Source organism: Mustela putorius, unplaced genomic scaffold (assembly GCF_011764305.1).
Source record: "Mustela putorius furo isolate JIRA1106 unplaced genomic scaffold, ASM1176430v1.1 tig00003923_pilon_pilon_pilon, whole genome shotgun sequence".
Lineage (NCBI taxonomy): Eukaryota > Metazoa > Chordata > Mammalia > Carnivora > Mustelidae > Mustela > Mustela putorius.
In genome coordinates, this window is record NW_025422068.1 from 13,521,642 (window position 1) to 13,537,649 (window position 16,008).

General features: G+C 37.4%; 1 pseudogene; it reads left to right on the top strand.

Annotated features, from left to right (window-relative positions):
* The first annotated feature begins 2,859 nt into the window (after nucleotides 1-2,859).
* Nucleotides 2,860-16,008, top strand: part of LOC123388898 — a 63,916-nt pseudogene continuing 50,767 nt past the window's right edge.

Here is a 16,008-nt window from a genome sequence, read left to right on the forward strand (position 1 = left end):
ATTTTTTGGTCAGCTTTTTCTCTTACTATTGAGTTTTAAGAGTTCTTTGTATATTTAGGAAAACAGTCTTCTATCATATCTGTCTTTTGCAAAAATATCCTCCCAATCTGTGATTTCTCTTTGCATTCTCTTGATATTGTTTTTTGCAGAGCCCAAGTTTTAAGTTTATCATTTTTTAAAAGGATCATGTGCTTGATGTTGTAGCTAAAGATGCATCACCATATCCAAAGTCATCCATATTTTCTCCATTGTCAACTTCTAGGAGTTTCATAGATTTGCACTTGACATTTAGGTCTATAATGCATTTTGAGCTAATTTTTGTGAAGGATGTGTCTAGGCTGATTTATTTAATTTTTGTGGTGGGGGCCAGTGGTGGGAGGCCCTATATATGTCCAGTTGTTCCAACACCATTTGCTAAAGAAACTATCTTTGCTCCAGTGTATTACCTTTGCACTTTGATCAAGGATCAGTTGACTATATTCATGGGGGTCTGTTTCTGGGATCTGTATTCTGTTCCATTAATCTGTTTTTTGTTTGTTTGTTTGTTTGTTTGTTTTGTTTTGTTTTGTTTGTTTTGCTTGCTTGTTTTGTTTGTTTGTTTCTTTTTTACCAATCAATGTCTTGATTATTGAATCTTTATAGTAAGTCTTGAAATCAGGTAACATCAGTCCTACAACTTTATTCTTCACCTTCAGTATTGTGTGGGGTCATCTGGCTCTTTCACATCCCTGTGTAAACTTTATAATAAGTTTATCAATATTCATAAAATAACTTGCTGGGATTTTGATTTTGATTGTACTGAATCCATAGATCAATTTGGGGATAATTGACACCTTGAGAATATTGTCTTCCTATCAATTAATAAGGAATATCACTTCATTTGGTTAGCTCCAATTTAATATCACTTATCAAATTTTTACAGTATTCCTCATATGGATCTTGTATATATTTTGATATACCTAAGTATTTCATTTTTCTTTGGATGGTAATGGAAATGTTACTGTGTTTCTAGTTTTGAATTCCACATGTTCATTGTTGGGACATAAGAAAACAATTGACTTTTTATATTAACTGTGTATTGTATATCCTTGCTATAATCACTTATTGGGTCCAGGAGTTAGCTGACTTGATTTTTTTTCAATGTTCTCTATAGACGATTGTGCCACTTGAAAAGAAAGAAAAAGAGAAAGCAAGAAAAATTATGTCTTCCTTCTAATTTGTATACCTTTTCTCTTTTCCTGCCTGAACACATTAACAATACTTCCAATATAATGTTGAAAAGGTGTGGTGAGATGGAACATCTTTGTCTTTTACATGATCTTAGTGGGAGTTTTGAGTTTCTCACCATTCAGGACGATATTAACTATATATGTGTGTGGGTATAAATGTATGTGTATGTATATATACATGGCATATGCATAAGCATACATAACTGAATGTATCACTACTATTATTCTTTTTAAAAAACTGTTGTGTCAGATTAGTTAAAAATAAGCAAAAAGGTTTTGTTTTATCTTTACTTGTTCTCTTAGATGTTTTTCCTTTAGCTATGTAGCTCTGAGTTTCTGATCTGCATTATATTCATTCCTTCTAGAGAATTCCATTTAACATTTCTTGTAAGGCAGGTCTTTTGGCTAGAAATTCCCTTAATTGTTGTCTAAGTTTTTATTTCTCCTTCAATTTTTAATAAAATATTTGCAGGGTGCAGAATTCTATGTTGGCATTTTTTTTTCTCTCTCAATACCTTTAATATTCCCCTCCAATGTCTTCATGGTAGCATGTTTTCTGAGAAATCACATGTAATTATCTTGACTTCTCTTTAGGTAAGGTGTCTTTTACCTCTGGCTTTGCTTTCTATTTTTTTCTCCATCTTTTATTTTCTGTGATTTGAGAAGGATACACTTAAGTGTAGTCTGTTGTTATTTATCTTCCTTGGAGTTGTTAAGCTTCCTGGACCTGTGATTTCATGTCTGACATTATTTGGGGGCAATTCTCAGTCATTATTGTTTCATATTTCTTCTTTTCCTTTCTCTTTTTGTTATCCTTCCCACTGGGTTTTGCAGTGGCTATCCTCATTTTGTGTATGTTACACTTTTACAGTTGCCCCTTGGTACTTAGAAACTACATTCTGCTTCAGCCAGTGTTCTCTTTCATTTTTGGCTTTCAGGTATTCTGTTAATATATCCTCTAGCTCAGAGAGTTTTTCTTCAGCCATGTCTAATCTACTAATAGGCCCATCAAAGACATTTTATTTTATTTTATTTATTTATTTTACCTCTAGCATTTCTGTTGGTTCTTTCTTAGGATTTCCGTCTTTCCCCTTACATTGTCCATCTATTCATGCATTGTCTACTTTATCCAGTAGAGACCTTCCTATATAATTCATAGGTGTTTTAAATTCCCAGGCTGATAATTCAATGTCCCTGTCATGAATGGATGTGATACACATTCTATCTCTTCAAATTGTGTGTGTGTGGTGGGGAGGTTGTTTTGTTTCCTTTTTGTAATGCCTTATAAGTCCATCTTGATAGCTAGACATGCTGTACTGTGTAAAACGAAATGCAGTAAATAAGCCTTTAATAATGTATTAGTGAGGTTTTGGAGAGGGAAAACATCCTATAGTGCTACTCTGAGGTCTGTGTTTTAGTGTGCCTATGCTTCTGGACTGTGAACTTCATAAGTGTTTTACAGGAATTTTTTTCTTCCCCCCTTAGCTGGGCTCCTGCGGGCTGGGCCTATCTGCTCAGAGCTGCAGGCTAGCAAGGTCAGTGGGTTGCCTGTCCCCTAGCAGATCTCTGCAAGCAGAGAAAGAAGCCAGGCCCAGCAGTGTCACAGTCCGAGGAAGCCCCTCTGAGCACCATGGCCCAGGAGGGCCAGGTCCAGGGGGCCTGGAGAGGTCCAGGCATGGAGCACCCTGCGTGGAGGGGGCATGTCTGTGCAGAGTGGGCCTCAGAGCCCTCTGGTGGTCATGGCCACAATCTCTTGCAGCCCCTGGTGCCCAGTACAGGGGTGGTACATGGCAGCAATGGTAGGTGCACCAGTAGCACCAGGAGCCAGGCTCTCTGCCTGAGCAGGACAGCGGCCTAGGCTCCTGTGTCTTACTCTGACCCATGGGTTCCCCCAGGACATGACTGTGTAGGCTTCTCCTGGGCTAGGAGTTGCGGAAAAATCTTCTTCATGGAAGCAATGTTCCCCCAGAAGAAGACTTTAGGGACTTCTCTTCTCTGATAGGCTTGTCTCAGATAGCGGGAGGCCCAGGCACCAAGAACATGAGGACCTTGAGTGGCGCCCTGCTCCCCCACACCCACTCCCTCCGTGGCCCCACCCCGCCAACCCCTGTCCAAACACTCGTTCCCTCTGCATTCTAACCATCTCACCTGAGCCGGCTGAGTCAGAGATTTAAGGATTGAGGCTCGAGGCCTGCTGTGTGAGTTCCCTGACCTTCCTTCCTTCCCTGCCCTCACAGCGCCAAGACCCAAAGTCACCATGTGATCCCCAGGTTTCCCATCTAGATCCTAGAAGCTCTCTGAGTGGCCCTGCAAGGTTCCTCCACATCTCCATTTGCAGCAGCTCTGGAGGCCATGATCCTCCTTCAGTCCTTGCACTTGTGTGGCTACTGGGGCCTCGCCTTTCCCTCACACACTGCCCTTCCAAAGGGCTCAGCCCCTTGGGTGCCTCCAAGGTCCACGGGTGCTTGCTGTCTGGGAACAAGGTCCCCTCCGAGTCCTCAGGGACCCTGGCATCAGCCAGAGAGCAGCAACATGTGCTAAGGAAAGTAGGCAGGCGGGGGACTGTGGTGATAGGCCTCTCACCTGGATGCTGAGGTGTGGCCACTGGGCATTTTTTTCTGGTAGATGGCATGCGGGGATGAGGGGAGGTTCCTGTGCCCACACCGCACTTCCACCAGGACTCCGGGGGCTCCAAGGTAGTGGTCAGAATCACAGGTGTACTTAGATGCTCAAGGAATACATATACTAAGCTTTTGGAAGTTGTAACAATGTGTATGTTTTATTTCTGATATCTCAGTATTTTCCTAAAAAAATGTCATTTATTTATTCAAAGACTGCCCACCATGCAGGGAGTACTCTTACTAGACAAGAGTTTTTCTATACTAGCCTTCAGGGAGCTCACAATCAAGTAGTTAAGGGAAAAAAGTTCATAAATTACTTTAATAGACTATAAGTGCTATCATGAAGGTAGAAATAAAACAACAAAGCAAATGCCTTAGGCCTTGAGGGAAAGTGTCCTAGAGGTGATATAGTCTGTGCTGGGGTTTGCTGGATTAGGAGGAGTTCCTCAGCAGAAGGAACAAGTGACATAGTGTGCTATTTGAATGCTCAAAATTCTTAGGAAGCAGTGACAGATGATGAGGATAGCAAAACAAAGTCTAGATGGTGAATCACCTTTGTCAGGTCAGGACTTTGGATATCTAGATAGTAGAGCTATAATCTAAGAAAGTCAGAGTTAATCATGTGATTTAATTTTTGTTTTTAGAAAGACTGCTCTATCAAAGAATTGATGGGAAAGAGATGGTCGTGGCAGGCCAGCTATTTAGAAGACAGATGAAAAAAATTAAGGCAAATGTTAATAAGGAGCTTGCATGTTGAAGGGGAAAATTGAGAGTGAGAATTAGATATGGATGTAAGAAAGAAGGAATTAAGAATGAAGTTTCTAGCTTTTGAAGACTGGGTAAATATGGTGACATTTACAGGTTGTCAATTGAGCAAATTTTCAACATGGGGAACTTTAATGGTAAAGGACAAAGTATTAGCAATACTAATTAGTGTTAGCAATATTAATGAAAGTTATAATTTAAGTTAAATGCTAACCATTTACCAGGTTCCCAGTTAAATATTTGTGTGTGTGTGTGTGTGTGTGTATACGTACATATGTATATGTATATGTATTAACATCTTAATTTAATTTACTTTTTTTTTACACTTCCAAGGTTCATTGTTTATTCATTGTTTATGCATCTCACCCAGCACTCCATGCAATATGTGCTCTCCTTAATACCCACCTCCAGGCTCACCCAAGACACCCAGTTCCCACTGCCCCACCCTCTCCCCTCCAAAACCCTTAGTTTCTCTATGATCTTACATTTTGTGACCTTACCCAAAGTACTATATACTACCTCAATAAAATCATTTAAATTTTGAGAATTTCCTATTTCATATGATAAAGAACATTTTTAGAAGCTAGATTTATGAAACTGATTTATTACTGTATAATCACTTTGTGGCCATTAGATTCTCTCTGATGTAGTTGCACATGACAGATGACAGATCATCACTTTAAATGAAAATGATAGAACGGCTCTGAAATGATTCAGCTACTTTACCTCCAACTCAAAGAGGCTAAAAATTCCTACAAATAACATTGTTTAATGGAATTAGTTACTTAGCTCTCGGTATTTTCTAGTATAAAGTAGAGAAGTTGAATTGTTGTTGTATATTGCATTTTGTAGTACTTGGGTTATTTTCACTTTTTACTGTAATTTTTAATGTTAACATCTAAGTTTATGGCCTATGCCAGAGAATATGATTGTATGGTATATGATTTCTAACTTTTCTTTGTGACTTGTTGAAACTCAGATATTTGGAAGTATGATGTGTATGTTGAAAAAGATGTTACCAGTTATGTGACTCATCAGTCCCTTCCTAATATTTTGTCCTCTTCTTCTGTCACTCATTAAGAGAGCTGTGTATTGTTTCCCACTTCAATTGTGGGCATGTCAATTTCTTCCTGTTAACTGATTAGTTTGAAACCTATATTGTGAGATCCATAAAGCTCAGGATAGTTCTGTCTTTTATCAAGTGGAAATATTTTTCTTTTGTCCGATTTTTGTTTCTTGTCTCTGTCTCCCTTGGCTCAGTACAATGTGTCTGAGATTCTTCCATGTTACATACATCAGAAGTCTGTTCCTTTTTATTTCCAAGCAGTATGCCATTGGTGGATATACCACAGTTAGCTCCATCATTCACCTTTCAATAGACATTTGAGCTGTTTGCACTTTAGGGCTATTTTTTTTTTTTTAATTTTCAGCATAACAGTATTCATTATTTTTGCACCACACTCAGTGCTCCATGCAATCTGTGTCCTCTCTAATACCCACCACATGGTACCCCAACCCTCCAGCCCCCCGCCCCTTCAAAACCCTCATATTGTCCATAGTCTCTCATGGTTCACCTCCCCTTCCAATTTCCCCCAACTCCCTTCTCCTCTCTAACTCCCCATGTCCTCCATGCTATTTGTTATGATCCACAAATAAGTGAAACCATATGATAATTGACTCTCTCTGCTTGACTTATTTCACTCAGCATCATCTCTTCCAGTCCAATCCATGTTTCTACAAAAGTTAGGTAATCATCCTTTCTGATGTAGGCACAATACTCCATAGTGTATATGGACATATCTTCCTTATCCATTCATCCATTGAAGGTTGTCTTGGTTCTTTCCACAGTTTGGCGACCGTGGCCATTGCTGCTATAAACATTGGGGCACAGATGGCCCTTCTTTTCACGACATCTGTATCTTTGGGGTAAATACCCAGTAGTGCAATGGCAGGATCATAGGGAAGTTCTATTTTTAATTTCTTGAGGAATCTCCACACTGTTCTTCAAAGAGGCTGCACCAACTTGCATTCCCACCAAGAGTGGAAGAGGGTTCCCCTTTCTCCACATCCTTTAGGCTATTATGAAGGAAACTTCAGTGAATGTTTGTATGCAAGTCTTTTCTGCTTTCACTCTTTTGAGTAAATGCAACAGAGTTAAATTACTGGATCATACAGTAAGTGTTTCTGTACCTTTAAAATAGACTGTCAGACAATATTCTAAGGTGTTCATACTATTTTGCATACCCACCAACAATGCATGAGATCTCCAGTTGTTTCCCATCCTAGCCAAAACTTAGTAAATGGATCACAGGTTTTTTTTTTTTTTAATGCTTTCTATTGGGTATATAGTGGTATCTCAGTGTAGTTTTCATTGGCATTTTCCTGAAGACTAAGATATAGGACATCATTTTATGTAATAATTGCACATTTCCTTTGTGAAGTAAACTTTTGTGCATTTCTTTACATGCCAATCTAGGGAATTATACAAGTTATTTCCATATTTTGAATATACAGTTCCTTTTTCAGATGTATATGTTAAAATATTTCCTCTAAATCTGTCTTTTCATTTTCTTTAGTACCCTCTTTTGAGGAATAAAAAATTTTAGTTATGATAAAGTCTAATTGAACAAGACTTCTCTTTCATAGCTTATATGTCTGTGCCTTAAATAAGAAATATTTGAGTATTTGAAAGTTCCACAGATAGTATCCTATTTTTCTTCTGTGCTAAGCCTATGATAGATTGGATTTCATTTTTGTGTATGGTATAAAGTTAGAGGTTTATTGTTTATCTGTACAGATATCCAGTTGTTGCAATATCAATGACTGTGTAGATTTCTTTTTTTTCCGATTCAGAAAATAGGGCCTGTTTTCCTTCTGGAAACTTTTTCCAAAACCAGCTCACCATATCTGTATAGGTCTACTGAACTCCATTCTCCTCTATCACTCTATATGTCTATTCTTGACAATAACATCTTATTTCCTTGCTGAACTTTCTAGTAAGATGTTCATGGTTTTTTGTTGATATTGAAACTTTTTATTGAGTGTTCCATTTGATCATTGCTAATATGTAGAAATGTAGTTGAGACTTTTTTTAATTAACCTTTAATCCTTGATCTTTCTAAATTTGCTTGTTAGTTTTCTTTAAAGAATGCTTTTAGCTTTAATGTAGATTTCTCAGAGTATTCTATGGACACATTCATTTCCTTTATAAATAAAGTAAGTTTTACTTCTTCCATTCTGACCTGTTCAATTTTCCTTTTCTTACTTTAATGTACTACCTAGAACCTCCAGTATATTGTTTAATGGAATCGGTATGAAGAGACTTAACTCTTTTGGTTCCTCAGTTTAGACAGGAAAATAATCTTTTACCATCACATATGATGTTAGCTGGCTATAGAGTCTTTCTGTAGATGTCCGTTATTAAATTGAGGAATTGTCTTTTTAGTTTTGTAGTGTTTTGTCTGGAATGGGTGTTGAACTTTGACAAATACTTGTCTTGCAACTTTGGAGTTATCATATGTTCTTTTTTTTTTTTTTAATTTTTTTAAAGATTTTTATTTATTTATTTGACAGAGAGAAATCACAAGTAGATGGAGAGGCAGGCAGAGAGAGAGAGAGAGGGAAGCAGGCTCTCTGCTGAGCAGAGAGCCCGATGCGGGACTCGATCCCAGGACTCTGAGATCATGACCTGAGCCGAAGGCAGCGGCTTAACCCACTGAGCCACCCAGGCGCCCCGAGGAGTTATCATATGTTCTTGCTGCTCTTTTTTTTAAATATTAATATAGTAATTAGAGTGATTTTTTAAAATAAACTTTTAGGGATGCCTGGGTGGCTCAGTGGGTTAAAGCCTCTCCCTTTGGCTCAGGTCATAATCCCAGGTCCTGGGATCGAGCCCCACATCAGGCTCTCTGCTCATTGGGGTGTCTTCTTCCCCCTCTCTCTCTGCCTACCTCTCTACCTACTTGTGATCTCTCTGTGCCAAACAAATAAATAAAATAAAAAATAAAAATGAATGTTTATTTTTTTTAATGTTTGTTTTAGAATAGATTCATATATACAGGAAAGTTGCAAGACGTTTGTAGAGTTTCTGAGTACTAGGTACCAGTGTACCTTATAAACATCTTAAAATACTGAAACACAATTGTCAGAACTAATGAACCAGCATCAATTCATTGTTATTGACTGAAGGCTTTAATTACCAGATTTTTACCTAATGTCCTTTTTCTATCTCTAGATCTCATCCCATGTACAATATTACATTCAGTAATTATGTCTTCCTTAAGCTCCTCTAGAGTATGACAGCTGTTCAGACCTTTCCTATTTTTCATGACCAAGACAATTTTGAGACATTTAGTGGAATGTCCTTCATTTGGGTTTTCCTGATGTTTCCTTACATTAGAGCAGGGTTATGTATGGGTTTATTAAGTATTTTCAGTCCATACACGTTAGGGATAGGGTTGCAGTTTCCCTGTCCTGTCTTTGTCTGGTCTTGGCACCAAGATAACGGTGGATTCATAAACTGAGCTGGGGGGTGTTTCCTCCTCTTTCCAGAAGGGTGTATAGGGAAGTCCAGTATTTCCTCCTAAAATGCTTCATTGAATTCACTAGAAAAGTGATCTAGTATTTGAGGGGTTTCTTTTCTGGAATGGTTTTGAATTATGAATTTAATTATTTAACAGAAATAAAACACTCTTTCTTCAGTTAGTGTTGGTAACTAGTTTAGTTCAAGGAATGTGCTAACTTCATCCCAGTTGTTAACTTAATCACCATAAAGTTATTCATAATATTTTTTATGAATTTAGTATATGTATGAACTAGCATTTTAGTTATTTATTTTATTTATTCTTTTATTTTGGATATCAGTAATTTCTGAATTCTTTTTTTCTTCCTAGGTCAGTTACAGATGAATCAGTTTCATTTATTATTATTAGTTCTTTTCAAAGAAATAGCTTTTGTTTTTTTTAGTTTTGTAGCTTTTCACCATTGTGTGTTCATTTTTTATTTCATCAATAATTTTGTTTGTTTAAGGATTTTTAAGGATTTATTCTAGTAAAATTATGGACAGTAAAGTACTCATATTTAAAATATGCAGTTTGATGAATTTTTATGCATTATGCCCATGAACCCACCACAACAATCAAGGTAATTAACATTTTCATAAATCCAAAAGTTTCCCCATGTGCCTTTTTGATTCATTCTTTCCTGCTGCCCTACCAACCTGTCCTCAGGTGATCAGTGATCTGTTTGGGGTCACTATAGATTAGTTTGCATTTCTAAAAATTTCATATAAATATGCCATGTTAACTTTTTATTGCTGAGCAGTATTTTACAGTGTGGGTATACCACAATTTGATTATCCATTTTACCTACTGGTAGGGCTTTTGACAATTTTGAGATTAAAAATAAAGCTTCTCTTTACATTCATTTAGAGCATTTGTGTGTAATTTTACACCATATGTTTTTATTTTTTGTAGAATTTAAGTTTCAAGGCTAGAAAAAAAAGTAATGAAATTTATGAATTTGCTTTTTCAGACTTAAGCATTAATCATTTTGTGGGTAGTCTATTTAATTTTGTTAACAATAAGCTGTTTCTTTTTTGTCTTCCCAAAACTTGTGCAGTATTTAATTTGTGGAGACATATCCCAGGGACACTGGCTCTTCAAGGAAACAAGAAAATTAGTTTTAAGCTTGCACCTCACTTCTACATCCTATTATCACAACCAGCTTTTGATGACTGGGTGAGCTGAAGCTTCTCCCTACTGTCATATTGCTCTGGGATGTGTGTGATCCTCTATTTATTCATAAACATCCCAACCAGAATCAATGTGAGCATTTTATTAACAAAAATGTCACCACACCAGACCATTGTAAAAGTATATAAATACTTTTCTGAGATTAAGAAAGAAATACTTTGACTTTTGGCTGTCTTTCCTCTTTCTATGAAATGAACATTTTGAAATAAAACAATAAATGCAAAAATCTATGTTACACAGGAGAATGTTCACTGGGCTTGGAGTGTATATACACAGTATATATATATATATATATACAGTTTTGATGTTAGTCGTATATCCAGTTATTTCTGTGATATTTTATAGTTTACAAACCTGTATTAGTGGAAATTTAAACTGAAATCTAGTATATTTTCAGCTACTAATAACTTCTACAAAGGCAAGATTTATAATCACATATTTCTGTTAAGTTGTTATGTGGTACTAAAGATGTCATTACTTTGAAAAGAACAGCCACCAAGTCCTGGATGTCAGGATAAGAACTTTGAAAGGATTCAGACACCTCAGTTACAGAAGTCTCCTTTACAGTAGATGCCATCAAGCTGTGTTACCTCTCCCAGCTTAAAGAACACTGTGCAGGATCGGGGGTGGGAAATGCCTTGTGGATGTGGTCATCTTTTGTCCTACAGACCTTTCCCAGAGTCAAAACCTGGGACAATTGTGAAATCACAGAGAGTGACAGATTCCTTCATAGCCATCTTCCCCTGGAACTGAAGCAGCAACTGCACTATTTAGTATCTGTGACTTGTGAATTTTCAGTCTCCAAGTTGCAATTCTCTATATTAACTATTTTACTTTAAACTGATCATTACTTTTTATACAAATGTGTATATATACAATTTTCCTTATGTTTTGTTGTATAAAAATACAATTTAGGAGCACTGGCTTGGATCAGTCATTAGGTATATGCCTTCAGCTCTGGTCATGATCTCAGGGTCTTGCGATGGAGCCCAGTATTGGGGTCCCAACACTACAGGTAGCCTGGTTCTTGTTATTCCACTACCCCTGCTTGGGTTCCCTCTCTCACTGTGTGTCTCTTTTTCAAATGAATAAAATCTTTAAAAAATAAATAAACAATTCATTATGTTCTAATACATGAATGTTAGTTAGAGTCATAAATTAATTTATTCTTTACCCTGTTAAAACATACCGTTGTGTTCACATTGTAAGTAAATATAACCATGGAAGCGAGAGTTTTTCCCTACACTCAAGATTCATGACATACATGTTTTCTGAATTCAAATAGTTTCATCTGGGTGTGCCAATCATGTGACTGTCCATAGAGGCACAGAATTAAATGAACCCACATGTAACTCTGAAATACAATTCTCTATGTTTGTGGATGATGCCAAGCTTTCTGACAGCAAGTAAGATTGTGATATAAGCCTGGAAAGCAGACGTGGCAAGGAACTCCAGAAGGATGATGAGTGCCTTCTATAACACTTCTGAAAATGACATATATCAAGCCATAAAAACCACCCATTTCCAAAGTAATCAGCCTAGCATCATTTTTGTCACTATTAATTAATACTTACTGTGATGATTATTTTTATTGGCCAAGTTGATTGTTCACAAGGTGCCAAGATTAAACATCTCTAGGTGTGTCTGTGAGGTACTTCTGGATGAGATTGCCATTTATATCACTGGATTTAATAAGACAGATGGCTCTCCTCAATGTGGGTATGCATCAGTCCATCTCTTGAGGAACTTCACAGAGCAGAGTGAAGGGAGGAGAAATTTGTCCCTTTTCCTCCTCCCTCACTGTTGAGCTGGGACATGTCATCTCATCTTGCCTCAGGAAGAGATGGGAGTAAACTGAACTACCAGCTTTCCTGGGTCTTCAACTTACACATTGAAATTCACAGGACTGTCATTGGTCTCCTTCTCTGGAGAACCCTGACTAAAGCAGTTACCTAAAATTTACCTAATGGCAGCAGTGAACATAACATGCAATGGCAGATGTAGAAAGCAGAGATTCTTCTCTCCAAGGAAGAAAATTACCTCTTAGGAGAAAAATCTCTCAAATATGCTTTTCTCAGCTAGTTATATGGAACTCAAACCTATTCTCTCCTATACCGGTGTTATAAATAGGAACAAAAGCATCTATAATCTAGTTGAAAAAAGAAATAGAGTTGGGAGATCTGGTACAAATTCTATCTTTACTGCTTACTATATGTGGCCATGGCAGGGTTCAGTCCCTTCTTCTGTAGAAATAAGTTAATAATATTTACCTCATATACTTGATCTGTATTATATATAGTAAGGTATTCACTTAAAGAGGTTTTAAGTTTCCTTTTATTGTCCCGTAAATTATAAACAAAGATGATTACTTGGAACCATAGTGCTATGGGCTGACGCCTATGTTCCACTTAAATTCATATGCTGAAGGCCTAATTTCCAGTGCATGGTATTAGGAGGCAGGGGACTTTGGGAGTTGATTTACCTTTGGATGAGGTCATGAAAGTGAGGCCCCCTAGGATGAGATTAGTGCCCTTATAAGAAGAGAACAGAGTTATCTAGTTCCATCTCCACCTATCTCTCTCTCTTCTATGTTCCCTATTCTCCTCCCACTCCCATGGAGACACAGAAGAAGATGGCCAAAGACAAGCCAAAGGAACCCTCAACCAGAAACTGAACTGGCTGTCACCCAGACAATAGGCATCCCCAGCCTCAAGAACCTTAAGACATCAAACTCCGATGTTTGAACCACCCTATTTAGGGTATTTTGTTATGGCAGCCTTAGCTGAATGAGACAGATATTATCCACTCTTTTGCATGTCAGTGTTCCCTTATCAAATTCAAATAACTAAAACTCTTTTTTTGCTTTACATCTCCTTTTACCTGCTCAAAGATAACTAATTCACTTCTGTACCTAAAAGTACAGAGTATACATTCTTCTTCTGGCCCTTAAGAACCTACTTGTGAACTATACAAGATATGGATTCTGACCACCATTTTACAGACAAAGAAACAAAGTACACTCACAAGTGTGGAGATCACACCAGAGAGAACAGAGGCCATTTCTGATTAATCTGATTCTGATTTTGATCATATCAGACTCCTCTGAGACAAAACAAATAATATCCCTGATTTTATCAGGTCACTTTTTGAATAACACAAGAAAATAATTCAGGAAAGTATTTTTTTAACCACAGGCATAGTGTTTTATCAGTATTATAGAGTAAAACTAAAGCTTACTCAACAAGATATTTCCTTCAAACCCCAGCATAAGACACAACATGTGGCCAAAGGTGGCTCTCGGGGGTGTTGTGCCATGAGCTGCTATAAACAGATTTAGACCCAGAGAATGCAGAAAGAAGAGACAGAATGAAGTGGTCAACAACCACTGCTACATGTTAATATGTTGCAACTATTTTAAAATCCCATTGCTCCATTTGACTTTCTGTGCCTTTAAGTTTTTCTTCCCTATCCCAACAACCGACTTATTCAAGGAGTTTTCAATACTATGGGAAACCAAAGGGTGAGAGTGCCTGAGTATGACACAAATGATCCCAAACCAAAATTACTCTAATACATGCTTCCATTTCATTCTATAATAATTGTTCTATCCAAATGTTGATATCCTCAAGGAAACCATATGCAGAAGGATTAGTCCAGGATTCTCTACAGAATGCATTATCCAGAAGCATTATCTATATGCTCCTATTATCTTTTAGATCCACATTTTTAGAAATTACGAGACAAATCTATTGTGCATTATTCTGAGTATAAGTGATAGAAAATCCTGGATTTCTAGAAATAAATTGTCTGCCTCGTGAATAAATGTTGATGAACCAGTCAAGTGATTCTGCTTGAGGTGAAAATACTAAATGTAGCTATAAAATAAAGATAATAACTTCTTTTTAAAAAATATTTTTTTATTAATTTTTTTTTTAATTTTTTATTTTTTATAAACATATATTTTTATCCCCTGGGGTACAGGTCTGTGAATCACCAGGCTTACACACTTCACAGCACTCACCAAATCACATACCCTCCCCAATGTCCATAATCCCACCACCTTCTCCCAAACCCCCTCCCCCCGGCGACCTCAGTTTGTTTTGTGAGATCAAGAGTCACTTATGGTTTGTCTCCCTCCCAATCCCATCTTGTTTCATTTATTCTTCTTCTAACCACTTAAGCCTCCATGTTGCATCACCACTTCCTCATATCAGGGAGATCATATGATAGTTGTCTTTCTCTGCTTGACTTATTTCGCTAAGCATGATACGCTCTAGTTCCATCCATGTTGTTGCAAATGGCAAGATTTCATTTCTTTTGATGGCTGCATAGTATTCCATTGTGTATATATACCACATCTTCTTGATCCATTCATCTGTTGATGGACATCTAGGTTCTTTCCATAGTTTGGCTACTGTGGACATTGCTGCTATAAACATTCGGGTGCATGTGTCCCTTTGGACCACTACATTTGTATCTTTAGGGTAAATACCCAATAGTGCAATTGCTGGGTCATAGGGCAGTTCTATTTTCAACATTTTGAGGAACCTCCATGCTGTTTTCCAGAGTGGCTGCACCAGCTTGCATTCCCACCAACAGTGTAGGAGGGTTCCCCTTTCTCCGCATCCTCGCCAGCATCTGTCATTTCCTGACTTGTTGATTTTAGCCATTCTGACTGGTGTGAGGTGATATCTCATTGTGGTTTTGATTTGTATTTCCCTGATGCCGAGTGATATGGAGCACTTTTTCATGTGTCTGTTCGCCATCTGGATGTCTTCTTTGCAGAAATGTCTGTTCATGTCTTCTGCCCATTTCTTGATTGGATTATTTGTTCTTTGGGTGTTGAGTTTGCTAAGTTCTTTATAGATTCTGGACACTAGTCCTTTATCTGATATGTCGTTTGCAAATATCTTCTCCCATTCTGTCAGTTGTCTTTTGATTTTGTTAACTGTTTCCTTTGCTGTGCAAAAGCTTTTGATCTTGATGAAATCCCAGTAGTAGTCATTTTTCCCTTGCTTCCCTTGCCTTTTGCGTTGTTCCTAGGAAGATGTTGCTGCGGCAGAGGTCGAAGAGGTTGCTGCCCGTGTTCTCCTCAAGGATTTTGATGGATTCCTTTCGTACATTGAGGTCCTTCATCCATTTTGAGTCTATTTTTGTGTGTGGTGTAAGGAAATGGTCCAATTTCATTTTTCTGCATGTGGCTGTCCAATTTTCCCAGCACCATTTATTGAAAAGGCTGTCTTTTTTCCATTGGACATTCTTTCCTGCTTTGTTGAAGATTAGTTGACCATAGATTTGAGGGTCTATTTCTGGGCTCTCTATTCTGTTCCATTGATCTATGTGTCTGTTTTTGTGCCAGTACCATGCTGTCTTGATGATGACAGCTTTGTAATAGAGCTTGAAGTCCGGAATTGTGATGCCACCAACGTTGGCTTTCTTTTTCAATATCCCTTTGGCTATTCGAGGTCTTTTCTGGTTCCATATAAATTTTAGAATTATTTGTTCCATTTCTTTGAAAAAGATGGATAGTACTTTGAAGGAATTGCATTAAATGTGTAGATTGCTTTAGGTAGCATAGACATTTTCACAATATTTATTCTTCCAATCCAGGAGCATGGAACATTTTTCCATTTCTTTGTG